Genomic DNA, 17,427 nt, shown 5'->3' with positions numbered 1-17,427 from the left:
TTTAACTTTAGTGAGAGAGAGAGAGAAGAGGGGGGAGTAGCAGGAAGCATCAACTTCCATATGTGCCCTGACCAGGCAAGCCCAGAGTTTTGAACTGGTAGCGTCAGCATTTCAGGTCTACGCTTTATTCACTGTGCTGTTGTGGATAAAGGTCAGGCTGTTGTGGCTTTGAAAAGCCACCATTTGATGCAATCGTGTTCCTCTGGTAAAATGTAGATGTTCCTGGGAAGGATAAATGTTAAGCCTTATCAGCTATTAATACATACCTTGTCATGATCAGATGTTTTCCAAGTGATAGCTTTCTGACAGCAGCTTCTCACAGATTAAGACAGATGAGTATGCTTTAATTAAGGAGAGAAAGTTAAGAGAAAGGTTTAAAGGTGGAACAGGAAATAGAATTACCATGTGATGCAGCAATTCCACTTCTGGGTATTTACTCAAAAGAATTGAAAGTAGGGATTCAGTTGTGCACCCATGTTCTTAGCAAAGTTATTCACAATGGAAAAAAGGTAAATGCAACCCAGGTGTCCCTTGAAAGATAAATGAATAAACAAAATGTGGTACATACACACAATGAATATTCAGTCTTAAAAAAGAAAAAGATTCTGACACATGAATCCTGGTTGGGTGATAGCTCAGTTGGTTAGACCATAGTCCCCAATCACCAAGGTTGCAGGTTTGATATTCAGTCAGGGCACGTACAAGAATCAACCAATGAATGCATAAATAAATAGAACAACAAATCAGTCTCTCTCTTTCTCTCTCTCTCAATCAATCAATGAAAGCTTTTAAAAATTCTGACACATTAGAAATGAATGAAGCTTGAAGGCATTATACTAAGTGAAATACACATACGACACAAGGACAAATACAGTGTGTCCATAAAGTCATGGTGCACTTTAGACCAGTCACAGGAAAGCAACAAAAGATGATAGAAATGTGAAATCTGCACCAAATAAAAGGAAAACCCTCCCAGTTTCTGTAGGATGATGTGGCAGCATGTGCGCATGAGCAGATGATGACGTAACACCGTGTATACAGCAGAGCAGCCCACGGCCGTGCCAGTCGAGATGTGGATGGTACAGAGGAAAGTTCAGTGTGTTCTGTGGCTCGCTAAATTCGAATCCGTGACCAAAGTGCAACGTGAATATTGGTGCGTTTATAACGAAGCGCCACCACATAGGAATAACATTACTCGGTGGGATAAGCAGTTGAAGGAAACCAGCAGTTTGGTGGAGAAACCCCGTTCTGGTAGGCCATCAGTCAGTGACGAGTCTGTAGAGGCTATACGGGATAGCTACCTAAGGAGCCCTAAAAAATCTGTGTGTGAGCCCACATCGAACTGCACTGAATAGGTATGAAACTGGGAGAGTTTTCCTTTTATTTGGTGCAGATTTCACATTTCTACGTCTTTTGTTGCTTTCCTGTGACTGGTCAAAAGTGCACCATGACTTTACGGACACACTGTACTATATGATTCCACTCCTATGAGATATAGTCAAATCATAGAGACAGAAAGTGAAATGGTGATGCCAGGAGTTGGAGGGAGGGTCAAGAGTCACTGGTATAGAATTTCAGTTTGGGAAGTTTGAAAAAAGTTCTGGAGGTAGTGGTGATGGATGCATAGCAATGTGAGTGTACTTAATGCCACTGAACTGTACATTTTTTTTTTTTTTTTACATTTTATTTATTTTTTTAGAGAGAGGTAACAGAGAGAGAAAGAGACAGAGAGAGGAAAGAGAGAGAACAGAGGGAGGAGCAGGAAGCATCAACTCCCATATGTGCCTTGACCAGGCAAGCCCGGGGTTTCGAACTGGTGACCTCTGTTTCAGGTGGACGCTTTTACCCACTGCGCCACTGCACGTCAGGCTGAACTGTACATTTAAAACTGGTTGAAAGAGTGAATTTTATGTTATATATCTTTTTTGCCACAAAAATAAAAGTGGTACTGGCCTGGGTGCTGAGCCGTGGTGGGGTCCTGGCGGCAGTGACCAAATAGGAGCTCTGAGCCCTTGACTGGGAGGGCAGAGTGTTTAGAAGAACAAGAAACACAAAGGGAAGGCCAGGACAGGGCAGCAGCTCTCCATAGGCACCTGTTGTGATTTCCTTCTTAGGCTTTGTTTTATTTTGTGCTTTGAATGAGTACTTGAGAGTAAGTTTACAAAGCATGGATCTTTGAGGTGAAACATCACATTTGTGAAATTTAAACCAATTTATTGAATCAGAACACATTTTTATAATTTTTTATAACTTAAAAGTTATATAGGCTTACTGTAATTTGAATTCCAGTTGCAGTAGCTCTTGTAACTTAGGTCAGTGATTCCCAATGGGAATCTATTTTAATAATCTATTAAAATAAATATATACCTGTGTTTATTATCCATAGTAGTATTTATTCAGTGGTTTTAAATGTTTTTCTTCAAAAGTTTTACAAACTCAAATTTTTTATAATACATAATTGTCTTTTTCAAATGAAATATTTTCCCTTGTGCAAACAAAATATGACATTGAAAAATTTTAAAGGGTGAGAAACATCTAAATTCCTAACAAATAGATTGTTGTTGAGGTTTTTTGTTTCATGTTTAGTTTTAGTTGTTATTTATAAATACTTCTTTTGCTCAGCTGTAAATATAGTGTAAAAACACAAATAATATTTAAGTGACACAGATGACCATTCCTCTAGAATTTTCAAGTCCTACCCTTGTAGCAAGCTAGATCATCGGAAAGCTATGTTTTCTCACACACACACACACACACACACACACACTCTCTCTCTCTCTCTAGCTTTGCTTTCCACAGAAATACCTTTACTGGGCTGTGTTTTGACTGTATTCTTTTGCCTTTTTTTAATTTTTATTTTATTTATTTCATTTATTTTATTTATTTCATTTTAGAGAGGAGAGAGAGAGGGAGAGAGAGAGAGGAGAGAGAGAAGGGGGGAGGAGCTGGAAGCATCAACTCCCATATGTATGTGCCTTGACCAGGCAAGCGCAGGGTTTTGAACCGGCAACCTCAGCATTTCCAGGTCGATCCTTTATCCACTGCGCCACCACAGGTCAGGCCCTTTGCTTTTTTTAATGGATAAAAACCAACCATATCAAGAATATTTCTGTGACTTCTATCTACATAGTAACTGGTGCAGTCATTAAAGATTGTGGTAAAATATTTATTTTAGAACCTAGTGCTGGAAAAAATTACCTTTCTCAGTGAAACAGTATATTTCTATTAGTGTATATCTTATAACCACAGACATTATTAACCTTTGTGTCATAGCTGTTGAGATACTCAAAGCTGAATTTAATCCCAGTTTCAACAGCTCTTTTCAGGCTAAGTCAAAGCAGTTTTGCCCTTCAGGTGACATTTGTCTGTGTTTGGAGACATTTTTGATTGTCACAACTGGGGTAAGGGAGATGTTGCCATTGGCATCTCATAGGGAGAAGCCAAGGATACTGGTAAATATCCTAGAATACATAAACAGCTACCTACAACAAAGATGTTTCCAGCCCAGACCATCAATGATGCCATTGTTGAGAAATGTGGGTCTGCATTCATGGCTTCAACTTACTCCTTTGAGCTTTTGTATAAACTACATCAGATTATTTTTTCAAGTTGTAGCATATAAATTAGAAATAAACTTGACTTTAAATTTTGAAAGTTTTTCAGATGTGCATGGTTCCAGTATTTTTTTTATAACTAATTCCTTTTCATGGCCTTTAGTTTGGGTTCCCCATATTACAGAATGTTTATTCTGTATTTTTTTACTTCTTCTCTTTCTTCTTTATTTATTATGTGTTGAATATTTCCTTGTATACATTTATTATTTAGCTGTTTGTCTTTTTTTTTTCTTCTTTTCCTTTTCCAAGTAAGAGGTGGGGAGATAGTGAGACAGACTCCAGCATGCGCCTGGACTGAGATCTACCCAACAACCCCCATCTGGGCAGATGCTTGAATCAACAGAGCCATCCTCAGTGTCTGAGACTGACACTCGGACCAACAGAGCCACTAGCCGCGGGAGGGGAAGAGAGAGAAAAGAGAGGGAGGAGGAGAGAAGAAGATGGTCGCTTCTCTTGTATGCCCTGACCGGGAATCGAACCTGGGAATTCTGTATACCGGGTTGACGCTCTATCCACTGAGTCACCAGCCAGAGCCTAAGTGTTTTGTTTTTTTTAAACTCTGTTATAAGGAAGAAGTATCTTACTCTCTTCAAAGATATTTTCTTTTGGGGCTCAAATGTTTTTATTTTTATTTATTTATTTTTCTTCTTTTTCCAAGTGAGAGGAGGGGAGATAGAGAGACAGACTCCCTTGTGTGCCCCAACTGGGATCCACTTGGCAACCCCCATCTTGGGCTGATGTTTTGCCCATCTGGGGCCATGCTTGCAACCGAGCTATTTTTAGTGCCTCAGTGCCTAGGGCTGATACACTTAAACCCATTGAGTCATGACCTTGGGAGGGGACGAGAGAGAGAGAGAGAGAGAGAGAAGAGTGAGAGGGAGGGGTGGAGAAGCAGATGGTCCCTTCTCTTGTGTACCCAACCAGAAATCGAACCTGGGACATTCCCACGCTCTACCTCTGAGCCAACTGGCCAGGGCCTCAAATATTTTTTTTTTTTTTTTTTTTTTTAGAGAGTCAGAGAGAGGGATAGATAGGGACAGACAGACAGGAGTGGAGAGAGATGAGAAGCATCAATCATCAGTTTTTTTGCTGCGACACCTTAGTTGTTCATTGATTGCTCTCTCATATGTGCCTTGACCGGGGGCCTTCAGCAGACCGAGTAACTTCTTGCTGAAGCCAGCATCCTTGGGTCCAAGCTGGTGAGCTCTTTGCTCAAGCCAGATGAGCCCGTGCTCAAGCTGGCAACCTCGGGGGTCTCGAACCTGGGTCATTCTGCATCCCAGTCCGACGCTCTATCCACTGCGCCACCGCCTGGTCAGGCGGGCCTCAAATATTTTTAATGCTGCTTCTCTTTTCCGAGCTTTCCCTGGTCATTATTGTGAAATGTCATTGTTGGATTCCATATTTTCTTATGATTTTATTAATTCTGGCTGTAATTGCCATGTTTAAGTTGGCTTTTATTTATTTTTAATTTTTATTTTTTATAAGATTTTATTTATTTATTATAGAGAGGGGAGAGAGAGAGAGAGAGAGAGAGAGAGAGAGAAAGAGAGAGAGAGAAGGGGGGAGGAGCAAGAAGCATCAACTCCCATATGTGCCTTGACCAGGCAAGCCCAGGGTTTTGAACCGGCAACCTCAGCGTTTCCAGGTTGATGCTTTATCCACTGTGCCACCACAGGTCAGGCCCTAAGTTGGCTTTTAAAAACCAATCAGTCTAGCCCTGGCCAGTTGGCTCAGCAGTAGAGTGTCAGCCTGGCGTGTGGAAATCCTGGGTTCGATTCCTGGGCAGGGCACACAGGAGAAGTGACCATCTGCTTCTCCACCCTTCCTCCTCTCCTCCTTCTCTGTCTCTTCCCCTCCTGCAGCCGAGGCTCTATTGGAGCAAAGTTAGCCCGGGCGCTGAGGGTGGCTCCATGGCCTCCATCTCAGGTGTTAGAATGGCTCCAGCCACAACAGAGCAACAGCCCAGATGGGCAGAGCATCGCCCCCTGGTGGGCATGCTGGGTGGATCCCGGTCAGGTGCATGCGGGAGTCTGTCTGACTGCCTCCTCACTTCTAACTTCAGAAAAATACAAAACAAAACAAAAAACCAAAAAAAAAATAAAAACCAATCAATCTAGCTCGTGAGTGGATTGCTCCCCTGCACTCTTGCTACCAAGGAGCTGCATTTTTGTTGTTGGATGCCACTTTTAATATTTATTTTAATATTCTTTTCTGATTCTTTAATTTTTAGAAGAACCTATTATAGGTAAAGAGAACTTTGTGGTTTTGTTGCTTTCATTATTGCTGTCAGATTCGTTTCATATTTTTTTCGATTTCTGCATCAATTATAAAGCCAAGTCTGTATTTAGTTTCTTTGTTTTCATCTTTGGTTATTGTTATTGTTATTATTATAGTAATGATCATAGCAAAAGTTGTATATTTATGTGTATCTTTTATTTCTAGCAGGCATAGGGATATAATGTTGCTTTATTTTTATATTTTTTCTGAGATTGTTAAATTTAATTTTATTATTTTTTAAAATTTATTGATTTTAGCAAGAGAAAAGGAGAGCGAGAGATAGAAACATTAATCTGTTTCTGTCTGTGCCCTGACTGGGGTTTGAACTGGCAATCTCTACATTTAGGACAATGCTCTAGTCCAGGGGTCTCAAACTCGCGGCCCGCCCACCAATTTTGTGCGGCCCGCAAACTAATCAAACTTCATGGATTAGTCTGCGGGCCACACAAAGTTGGTGGGCGGGCCGCATGCGGCCCGCGGGCCGCGAGTTTGAGACCCCTGCTCTAGTCTAACCGACCGACCTATCAGGCCAGGGCAGGTTATTTTTTAAATTAAGTTTTTATTTTGAAATCATTATAGATTTACGTTCATACAGTTATAAGAAGTAATACAGAGATTCTGTGTACCCTTTACCCATTTTCTTTCAATTCAATATTTTGCAGAATTGTAATACAAGATCATAGCTAGGATATTGGCATTGATACTGTCAAGCTACAAAATGTTGCACTTCAAAGATCCCTCATGTTCTTTTATAACCACACCTTTTTCCCTCCCATCCTTACCCTGTTTAATCTCTGGCAACCACTAATTTGTTCTCCATTTCTATAATTTTGTCATTTCAAGAATGTTACATAAATGGAATCATACAATATGTAACCTCTTGGGATTAGGTTTTCCACTAATCCCAAGAGGTTACATATTAACCTAATTAGCATAATTCTCTGAAAATTAACCTAAGTTTTTGTATGGCTCAATACTTTATTCCTTTTTTATTACTGAGTAGTTTTCTAAGGTCTTTGTTATACCACAATTTGTTTAACCATTCATCTGTTGAAGGACTTCTGGATAGTTTTCAGTTATCAGTTATTATGAATAAAGCTGATATAAAAATGTATAGGTTTTTTGCATAAACACGCCTTCATTATTCTGGGGTAAATGCCCAGTAGAACAATCACTGCGTTTTATGTTTGCATAAAAGAAACTGGCAAACTGTTGTCCAGAGTAGCAGTACCATTTTGAGCTACCAACATTTGGTAGTATCACTATTTTTAATTTTAGCCATTCTGATGGGTATATAAAGCCATTTGTGACTTTAATCTGCTGTGTTTTTCTGATGGCTAATAATTAGGAGCCTTATTTGCCATCTATATCTACTCTTTGGTGAAATGATGCTTTTCTACTTTTGTGTGTGTTCAAAATTTCCCACAATAAAATGCTAAAAGATTAATTCTTTTATTTTTATTTCTGGTTTTTAGTTTTGTAGATCAGTAGGTCTGTTTTTTATCACCCATATGCATTCTATGTCTACAGTTGAAAATATTGTGAGAACTAGTTTCTATTTGTTGAAATCTCTTCCCTTCCTATTGCTATATAAAACTGGTTATTATTTTGTTTCTATAGAGAAATGTTCTAGAATTTTTTTCTATAGAGAAATGTTCTAGAATTTTTATGGTCAATACAAAAAAATAAAAGCATATTTCTGACCTATGTATAATGATATACTAAATATATCATTATACATATATTTATACATATCATTATATGTAGGAGCTCTTGAAGCTCTATAAAACTACCTCAGTATTGTTTGCTCTTAAGACTATAGTAAGTTTTAATGTTTTTTGATTTGTTTGTTTGTTTCACCAATGTGAATATGATAGTTTTCTCTATTGTCTTCTAAATTCATTCATTGGTGTATTCAACTAAAATTTGAGTGTTAGCTGTGTCAGGCACAATGCTAGGCATGAAGAATAAAAATGTAAGTTTACCTCCTAATAAAAAGAGACCTAGTGTGCTCTTCAGCAGCATATACATCAAAGTTGAAACTGTACCTAGAAGATTAACCACTGCAAAAAAGGATGACCTGCAAATTTATGTGACATACTGTAATTTTTTTTTTAAATTTTTCTTAAGTGAGAACTGGGAAGGCAAATTGAAAAACTCCCACATGCACTCTGACCAGGATCTACCTGGAAAGCCCCCTACTGAGTGATGCTCTGCCCATCTGGGGACTCTGTTGCTTGGCAACTGAGGTATTTTAGTGACTGAGGTGAGGCCATGGAGCCATCCTCAGCTCCCAGGGCCAACTTGCTCCAACTGAGCCATGGCTGTGGGAAGGGAAGAGAGAGAGAAAAGGGAGAGGGGGAGGGGTGGAGAAGCACACGGTCGCTTCTCCTGTGTGCCTTGACTGGGAGTCAAACCCAGGACATCCATATGCCAGGCCAGCACTCTACCACCGAGCCAACTGGCCAGGGCCAGTATTTTTTAAAAAAATACATTTTTCCATTAAATCTCCAGTGTAGAGAGCTGTCAGTTGGGTTCTGCACTGCACTCTGAGGGAGGGAGGAACATGTGGAGAGGCCCTGAGATTGGAGACAGCTTGGAACACTGGAAAACCTGGAGAAAGGTCTGGGAGTGGGCAGAGGGGAGAAGCTTAGTAGAAAGAGCTGTAACCATGAAGCATTGCTTATTTTATTTCATGATTCCCTCTTGCAATTTTTAATTTTAATTGTAAGCTATTTTTTATAATGCTGATTTGATGTTTTCTTTTTTATTTTGGAGATTCTTTTTTATTGTGAAATATATATAGCATAAAAGCTTCCATTTTATCCTTTTCTTAATTAATTAATTTATTTTTTACAGAGACAGAGTGAGTCAGAGAGAGGGATAGACAGGGATAGACAGACAGGAATGGAGAGAGATGAAAAGCATCAATCATTAGTTTTTCATTGCGCGTTGCAACACCTTAGTTGTTCATTGATTGCTTTCTCATGTGTGCCTTGACCACAGGCCTTCAGCAGACTGAGTGACCCCTTGCTGGAGCCAGCAACCTTGGGTTCAAGCTGGTGGGCTTTTGCTCAAACCAGATGAACCCGCGCTCAAGCTGGTGACCTCAGGGTCTCGAACCTGGATCCTATCCATCCCAGTCTGACGCTCCATCCACTGTGCCACCGCCTGGTCAGGCCATTTTATCCATTTTTAAGTATACAATTCCTAGTTAACATTTTGATTAAATATAAAGCAATAGTTTTAATACTTTTTTTTTTTTGAAGATTTTAGATAGGAATTTCCATTTCGAACTAAATTGCTTTTTGTGACTATCTGCCACTAAATAATTCTTTCTTTGTAGTTCATTGCTTTTTAAATTTATTGAACAAGAATTTATTGTTAGTATTTGGTGTGCCCAACCCATCATTAATATAGTGGGATATGGTCACTACCCTGATACCACTTATTTTCTAGTGTGTAATGTTTAGTATTGGTTTTTGAATATAATATTCTGAATAGTAAGCCACTCATGTCTATTGAGTATGAATCTATTTTGGTTTTAATGGGTTTATACAATCCTATTTGAGGATACTTTTAGTATTTTAAATAGTACACAAGTTCATTAGAATGTTAAAAAGCAACTAAAATTAGAGGTTTTGTTTAGACTTTAGAATCAGTGTTTGTAAAAATGATAAAGTAGGTGATATTTTTACTCTGTTTTGTTGTATTAATTGATATATTCAGCAGCAAATAGAAAACTTACACAGTGACTTACATTATAGCAGAGCTGTGAGATCAGAACTCTTTGATTTCCTGTCTCTGCTTTGAGCTGGTTGTCTTGGATGCATGGGATATGGGCCTATATATCAGTGCTTTCTCAAAGCCAGGAGTTAACCAGTGGAAGGCATGCATCATAACCAACTCACACATTTGGGACATTCTTATGTTACATTTTAAAAATAATTTGGGAACAGCAATAAATTAGAATCATACAGTATATAGCTCTTTCAGATTGGCTTTCTTCACTTAGTAATATGCATTTAAGTTTCTTCCATGCTTTTTCATGGCTTGATAGCTCGATGGTTTTTGGTGCTGAATAAACATTCTGTTGTCCAAATGTACCACACTTTATTTATTCACCTACTGAAGTACACCTTGGTTGCTTCCAAGTTTTGGCAATTATGAATAAAACTGCTATAAACATCTGTGTGTGGAATTTGGGGTAGACATACATTTCAATTTATTTGGATAAATATCAAAGAGCACAACTATTGGGTTATATATAAGATTATGTCTAGTTGTATAAGAAACTATCAAACTGTTTTTTAGAGTGACTACCATTTTGCATTCCCAGGAGCGTTGAATGACAGTTCATGTTGCTCCATTCTTGTCAACATTTGGTATTGTCAGTGTTTTGGATTTTGACCATTCTAATAGGTTTGTAGTGTATCTCGCTGCTGTTTTAATTTGCTATTTCCTAATGACATATGATGTTTGAACATATTTTGATATGCTTTTTGCCATCTGTTTATCTTTTTTGGTGAGATGTCTGTTTATGGCTTTTGCTTATTTTTAAATTGCATTATTTGCTTTTTTTTTTTTTTTTTTTTTTCATTTTTCTGAAGCTGGAAACAGGGAGAGACAGTCAGACAGACTCCCGCATGTGCCCGACCGGGATCCACCCGGCACGCCCACCAGGGGGTGACGCTCTGCCCACCAGGGGGCGATGCTCTGCCCATCCTGGGCGTCGCCATGTTGCGACCAGAGCCACTCTAGCGCCTGGGGCAGAGGCCAAGGAGCCATCCTCAGCGCCCGGGCCATCTTTGCTCCAATGGAGCCTTGGCTGCGGGAGGGGAAGAGAGAGACAGAGAGGAAGGAGGGGGGGGTGGAGAAGCAAATGGGCGCTTCTCCTGTGTGCCCTGGCCAGGAATCGAACCCAGGTCCTCTGCACGCTAGGCATTATTTGTTTCTTATTGTTGAGTTTAAAGAGTTCTTTGTATATCTTTGATAACAGTCTTTTTTTTTTTTTTCTTTTGTATTTTTCTTGAAGCTGGAAACGGGGAGAGACAGTCAGACAGACTCCCGCACGGGATCCACCCGGCACCCACCTGGCACGCCCACCAGGGGCGACGCTCTGCCTACCAGGGGGCAATGCTCTGCCCCTCCGGGGCGTCGCTCTGCCGCGACCAGAGCTACTCTAGCTCCTGGGGCAGAGGCCAAGGAGCCATCCCCAGCGCCCGGGCCATTTTTGCTCCAATGGAGCCTTGGCTGTGGGAGGGGAAGAGAGAGACAGAGAGACAGGAGGGGGGGGGGTGGAGAAGCAAATGGGCGCTTCTCCTATGTGCCCTGGCCGGGAATCGAACCCGGGTCCCCCGCACGCCAGGCCGACGCTCTACCGCTGAGCCAACCGGTCAGGGCCGATAACAGTCTTTTCAGATGTGTCTTTTGCAAATATTTTTAACTATGGCTTGTCTCCTCATTCTATTGCAAGGGTGATTATTTTATTGTAACAGGTTTTTTTTTCTGACATACCACTTTTTTTCCTGTGGAACATAGAAAATACTTTAGTTCAGTGTTTTATTTTTCTCAATATATGGACCTTTTTTGTTTGAGTTTGCAGTGTACAACATACATTTATTTTGGCCTTTTAAAAATCTATTTCTGAAGAGATCCAAGATGGTGGGTGCATGAGAGAATGCTGAATTCACCCTCTTCCAGGAGCTCACTGAAATACACACCTATATAGAAATCACTTACTCCAGAGAGATCACCGAGTCCTGACTGAACAGCTCCCGAACAGCAAACGAGAGGAAGAGACCGAATTGAGAAGGCTGGGAAATAGCAGGAGCTCTCCAGGATCTGCAGGAACTCTCTGGGATTGGAAATGCTGGTGAGCGCCATTGTTTACATCTCTGCACCTTGATAGGTTGGGCGGGAGCTATATCTGGGTTTGGTTTACCTGCAAGATTGCCGCAGCACATTGCCAGCCACACTGCCTGCATCCTATTTCACCTCTGAACAAAGGGAGCAGTTACCATAAACAGGGTGTCACTACATGCACCTGGCCTTCCCATCCAGCTCCAACCACCCTGCCCAAACTACCCAGCACACATGGCTTACACAGAGGTTGTTTCAACACAAGACCACTTTTTCAAGACTTGGAGAACAAGCTATTTTGTCTTAATTCATATAAACAAGCAAAGAAATTCAAAATAAATGAAAGGAAGAAGAATATATCTCAAATGAAGAAATAAAAAAAAAATCCCTAAGAAAAATCCCTAATGAAGTGAAGATAAGTAATGTGCCTGATAGAGATTTTAAAGAAACAGTCATAGTCATAACGATGCTCACCAATCTTGAAAGTGGAATAGAGTAACTTAAGAACTTCAACAAAGTGTTAAAAGTATAATAAAGCACCAAGCAGAGCTGAATAATATGGTAAATGAGATGAAAAATATACCAGAAGGAATCAACAGCAGATTAACTAATACAAGAGAATGGACCTGCAACCTGGAAGACCAAGTAGTGGAAATCAACCATTCAGAACAGCCAAAAGAAAAAGAATTTTTAAAAATGAGATAATATAAGGCACCTTTGGAACAACAATATGCATACAAACAATTGCATTGTAGGAATCCAATGAGGAAAAGAAAGAGAAAGGAACGAAACTTTATTTGAAGTAATAATGGCTGAAAACTTTCCTAATCTGGCAAAGGAAACATATTGCAGGTCCAGGAAACACAGAGAGTTTCAAACAAAATTACCCAGAGAGACCCACAGCAAGACATTGTAATTAAAAATGGCAAAAGTTGAAGGTAAATACAGCTAGTGCTCGACTTACGACCACGATTGGTTCCAACAGACTGGTTGTAACACAATTTGGTTGTAAGTTGAGTAGGCTATATATACAGTACTGTGAAATGATGTTATAAAAATCTTTAAGTCATATTTTATCATAATTTTCTTTCATTATTGTTATATATCATAATTTTCTTTGTTCATTTTATGCCATTTGTATCATCTCTACACCATTTTGTTTCTTATTTTTACATTCGTCAGGTTTAAGTAAAACACTGCATTACCAGTACAACTGGTTTAATATTTGCAAAGACAGTTTCCTCTTGGTAGACATCTTGGGAAGGGTTTGATGAAAAATATCCAAGACACAAAACACAAATTGCTGTACTGAGTCTGGGATAACAGTTGAAATGGTGCATGCGGAGATGGTAGTGCTGCCGGAAGCTGGTCTGCACTGTCGTAGGCCCAGTTGTAATGCCCAGACGTGGAGCAGTCATGGCTAGCGATTGTGATTGTAAAGTTGAATGGTCATAAGTTGCGTAGGTCGTAAGTCGATCAAAATTTGTAAACAATTTTGAAGGCAGTAAGAGGAAAACGAGTTACATATAAAAGAAACCCCATACAGGTATTAACATATTTCTCAGCAACAGTATTATTTGCCATAGGGATTGGCAGGACATATTTAAAGTGCTAAAAAAAAAAAGGAACCTATAGCCTAAAATAGTTTACCCTGCAAGGTTATCATTCAGAATTAAAGGAGAGATGATGAAGTTCCCAGACAAACAAAAACTAAAGAAGTTTGTTACCATTAAACCAACTTTACAAGAAGTTGTAAAAGGAGAACATACAGAGAAGAACTGAATTGTCCGACATCAGAGCGAGGGATGGATGGACAGCTTTCTCCCAAGAAGAAGTGTTGGCAGAGGCCATTTTTCCTTTGATGAGCCCCACACATAGAGTTAGCAGGCAGGCATCATATCAGAGACCTAACCAGCTTGACTCACACTCTTTGCCCCTCCCTGGTGATTTCCTGATATCCCACTCCACCCAACTTTCAGCTCCACCCAAGTTATTTCTGAGGCTTTTCTGTATGAATGACCAGGTAGGTCTTATGATCAAGATTTCCCTGAAATCTCTCAAACAACCAGCATGCCCTCTACTTCTCATTAAGTGGCACCAGCCTTGGTGCGCCTTGGTGCACAGCTTGTCCTCCCCCAGGCATCTCCAAATAGCACAGTAGTAACCATCTGCAGATCGTTTTGTAGCTCATGCCAGGTGGGTCTGTTTAGAACACAGGTGGTAGCTGACCTTGACCTGTAGCTCCCAGGAGGCCCCAGGGCCAATGCACCCAATGGACAGCTTCAGGCCACTTCAAGGCATCACTACCTAACCACCTCCACAAACAACACACTCAAGGGACAGACTTAGCAGGCACCAGAGCCTCAATGAAGTAAGTACTGCTCTGTGGTGTAGGCCCCTGTCCAGCTGATCCGCCATGGTGGTTGGAGGTCGAAGCCAGTCCTTGCAGCTGATCAGCCTGGAGGTAAATGTTTCCCATTGATGTGCCCAAGAGCAATTAAGGCTCAATGACGACAGACATGTATACATCCTGCCGGGGTCCAGCCCCAGGGGGAATCCAGGGATCCCACAGGAAGAGACGGCGTCTGCGAAATCGAGTGAGAGAGCCGAATTCTTTTCTTTCTCTTTATTCTCTAGTTAGCATTTACTGCCAGGCATCTCTGCCAAATGCTGGTATAGCTCCCTTTTTATACACACACACTGAGTTACAATTACATGGTGTTAATTATTGCTTCTGTTTCACTATGTTTACATGTTTCCGGATAACAGTTAATTTATATCTATAAATCACAAACCAGGTAGCAAGTCATTCAAAGTACAAAATAACTTGAATAGCGATAACAACATTGGTAAAAGCTTTTAAAGTATTAGTACTAATAGTTAACTAACTTTACTGCTGTTGTGAGTTAAGGGGCAGAGAGAGATTAGCAGACGAAATCATTAAGAACTAACAATGGACCACCGCTTGCTCAGGTAAATGGCTTTGAGTTTATGCAGTGTCCTACTTTTTCTCACAAGATTCTAAAAGGCTTGCCTATAAAGAAATTGACATAACATTAAGAGTAGCTTTCACCCAAAGATATACAGAGTGCACTTGCAAGATAGCCTAGTAGCAACATAATTTCAGAAGACATTAACTGTTATTCTATGGATTCCCCTACATTCCTCTCATTATCAAAGAATCTTGGAAAGTATATAAATCTCATGAGAACATCTCATTGAGAAAGCCTAGCAATTGCCTTTAGTCAAAAGACAATTCTCTTAGTAAAACATTCTTTTCTTGGCGACTGCGCTCTCATCCTAGGCCACACAATGGGCCATTCTACTATACCTTACCTAAGATACTATTGTCTAGTCAAACATTACTTATTTATTATATTTAAACACTAGTTAAGTTCTAAATCTATTCTTCTCAGAATGTACCACTATCTGCAGATCAAATAAGCAAGAAGAAAGGAATGTTTCTCTACTCTATCACATGAAAAGGCTAGGGAGGAAAAATGTTGAATTAAGTGAAGGCCGAAAGGTGCTCTGTGCACAGCCACTGCCTCCTACCCATTCACAAGTCACAATCTATTCTTTCTAAGATGATTAAGAAGGAATTCTCCTACAGACTTAACCCTTTACGAGGGATATCATAGCCAGCCTCTTATGTTTATGAGCCCAGTTCAAGGGGCCCACAGGCTTTTCTGTGGAACTCACACCCTCTGTCTCATTTCCAAAGAAATTACTACGAATCTACAGGGAAAGCATGGTACTATTATCCCTGTGCTATAAATAATAGCACACACCCAGAAAAGGGGGGATATAAGGCCAGATTTAATTCAAAAAGTCAAAGGGGGAAGTATCGTTGTGTCTCTCCTTTGGGTGACTTTGTCAACCCGCAGCCATTGGTCTTCTCTGCTGTGACTTTGTCAATCAGCAGTTTTTGATCTTCTTCTGCTGTGACCTTGTCAGCCAGCAGTTGTTGATCGGCTCCCGACAACATCCCACAAAGGGCCACACCTCAAGTGCCCAACTTGGGTGAACAGGGAGGCTGGGCTGCTGTACCTTACAGAACACCTTTTACATTAGGCCACCTTACCAAGCAGCTCTACCTAATACAAACAAACACAGGGAGGCTGCCTAAATGAGGAGGCAGAGAAACATTCCAAATGAAGGAACAAAACAAATCTCCAGAAAACAAACTAAACAAAGTGGAGACGATCTACTAGATGTAGAGTTCAAAATACTGGTTTAAAGTTGCTCTCTCTATCTATGAATCTGTTTCTGTTCTGCTTGTTCATTTACTCTGTTTTGTAGATCCAACTGTTGGTAGATATGTATTTTTTGCCATCTTATTGTTCATAATTTTGATCATTTTTTTTCTTCTTAAAGAATTCTTTAGCATTTTGTGTGTGTGTGTGTGTGTGTGTGTGTGTGTGTGTGTGTGTGTGTGAGAGAGAGAGAGAGAGAGAGAGAGAGAGAGAGAGAGAGGGAAAGACAGGAAGGGAGAGAGATGAGAAACATCAGTTCTTTGTTGCGGCACCTTAGTTGTTCATTGATTGCTTTCTCATATGTGCCTTGATGGGAGGGGGGGCTACAGCAGAGCAAGTGACCCCTTGCTCAAACCTGTGACTTTGGGCTCAAGCCAGCAATCTTGGGCTTCAAGCCAGTGACCTTTGGGCTCAAGCCAGTGACCATGGGATCATGTCACTCAAGCCAGCAACCCCATGCTCAGGCTGATGAGTCTGTGCTCAGGCCAGATGAGCCCGCACTCAAGCTGGCAATGTCGGGGTTTCAAACCTGGGTCCTCTGCATCTCAGTTTGATGCTCAGTCCACTGCACCACTGTCTGTCTGGTCAGGCTTTTTAGCATTTCATGTTATACTGATTTGGTGGTGATGAACTAATTCCTTTAGCTTTTTCTTGTCTGGGAAGCTCTTTATCTTTCCTTAGATTCTAGTGGGAGGTCCAGCTTTCATGGTGGGCCAATCGCAGCGCTGTTTGGTTGCACGGTAGGGACCAGGTTGACCAGCACTGCAAAGGGGGGCGGTTTTTATAAAAAGTTTGAAGACCCCTGTGAGTAATTTTGGTTGTAGTTCTTTACTTTTCTCATCACTTTGAATATTTCTTGCCAATCTTTTCTGGCCTGAAAGTCTTATGGGAGCTTCCATGTAAATAACTAACTGCTTTTCTCTTGCTGCTTTTAAGATTCTCTTTGTCTATAACCTTTTGCATTTTAATTATAATGTGTCTTGGTGTGGGCCTTTTTGGGGTCACTTCATTTGGGACTTTGTGCTTCTTGAACTTGTATGTTCATTTCCTAAGTTTTCCATCTTTATTTTTTTCAAATATGTTTTCAATTTCTTGCTCTCCTCTTTCTGGCACCCTGGGGTGAAAAGGTTGGTACACTTGACTTTGTCCCAGAAGCTCCTTAAACTATTCCCATTTCTTTTTTCTTTTTTCTTTTCTGATTGGGTGTTTTTTGCTTCTTTATATTCCAAATCACTGATGTGATTCTCAGTTTCATCTTCTCTACTGTTGATTTTCTGTAAATTACTCATTTCAGTTAGTGTATCCTTCATTGGTCCTTTTCTATGCTGTTAAGGTCTTACTAAGTTCATTGAGCATCTTTAAACCAGTATTTTTAACTCTGCATCTAGTAGGGATTAACTAGTAAAAATTGGTTG

At 40.3% G+C, this 17,427-nt stretch overlaps 1 protein-coding gene and 1 non-coding gene across 3 annotated transcripts in view; both read left to right on the top strand.

Annotated features, from left to right (window-relative positions):
* The window catches only part of CHMP3 (charged multivesicular body protein 3), an 81,873-nt gene that overhangs the window by 38,610 nt on the left and 25,836 nt on the right, over positions 1–17,427 (top strand). The gene's annotated exons all lie outside the window — the stretch shown is intronic.
* Positions 7,903–8,006, top strand: LOC136402038 (U6 spliceosomal RNA). Its single transcript, XR_010750936.1, has one exon. It is a non-coding gene; the product is annotated as a U6 spliceosomal RNA (small nuclear RNA).

This window comes from Saccopteryx leptura, chromosome 3 (genome assembly GCF_036850995.1).
Source record: "Saccopteryx leptura isolate mSacLep1 chromosome 3, mSacLep1_pri_phased_curated, whole genome shotgun sequence".
NCBI classification, from domain to species: Eukaryota; Metazoa; Chordata; class Mammalia; order Chiroptera; family Emballonuridae; genus Saccopteryx; species Saccopteryx leptura.
This window is presented reverse-complemented; position numbering and strand designations above follow the sequence as displayed.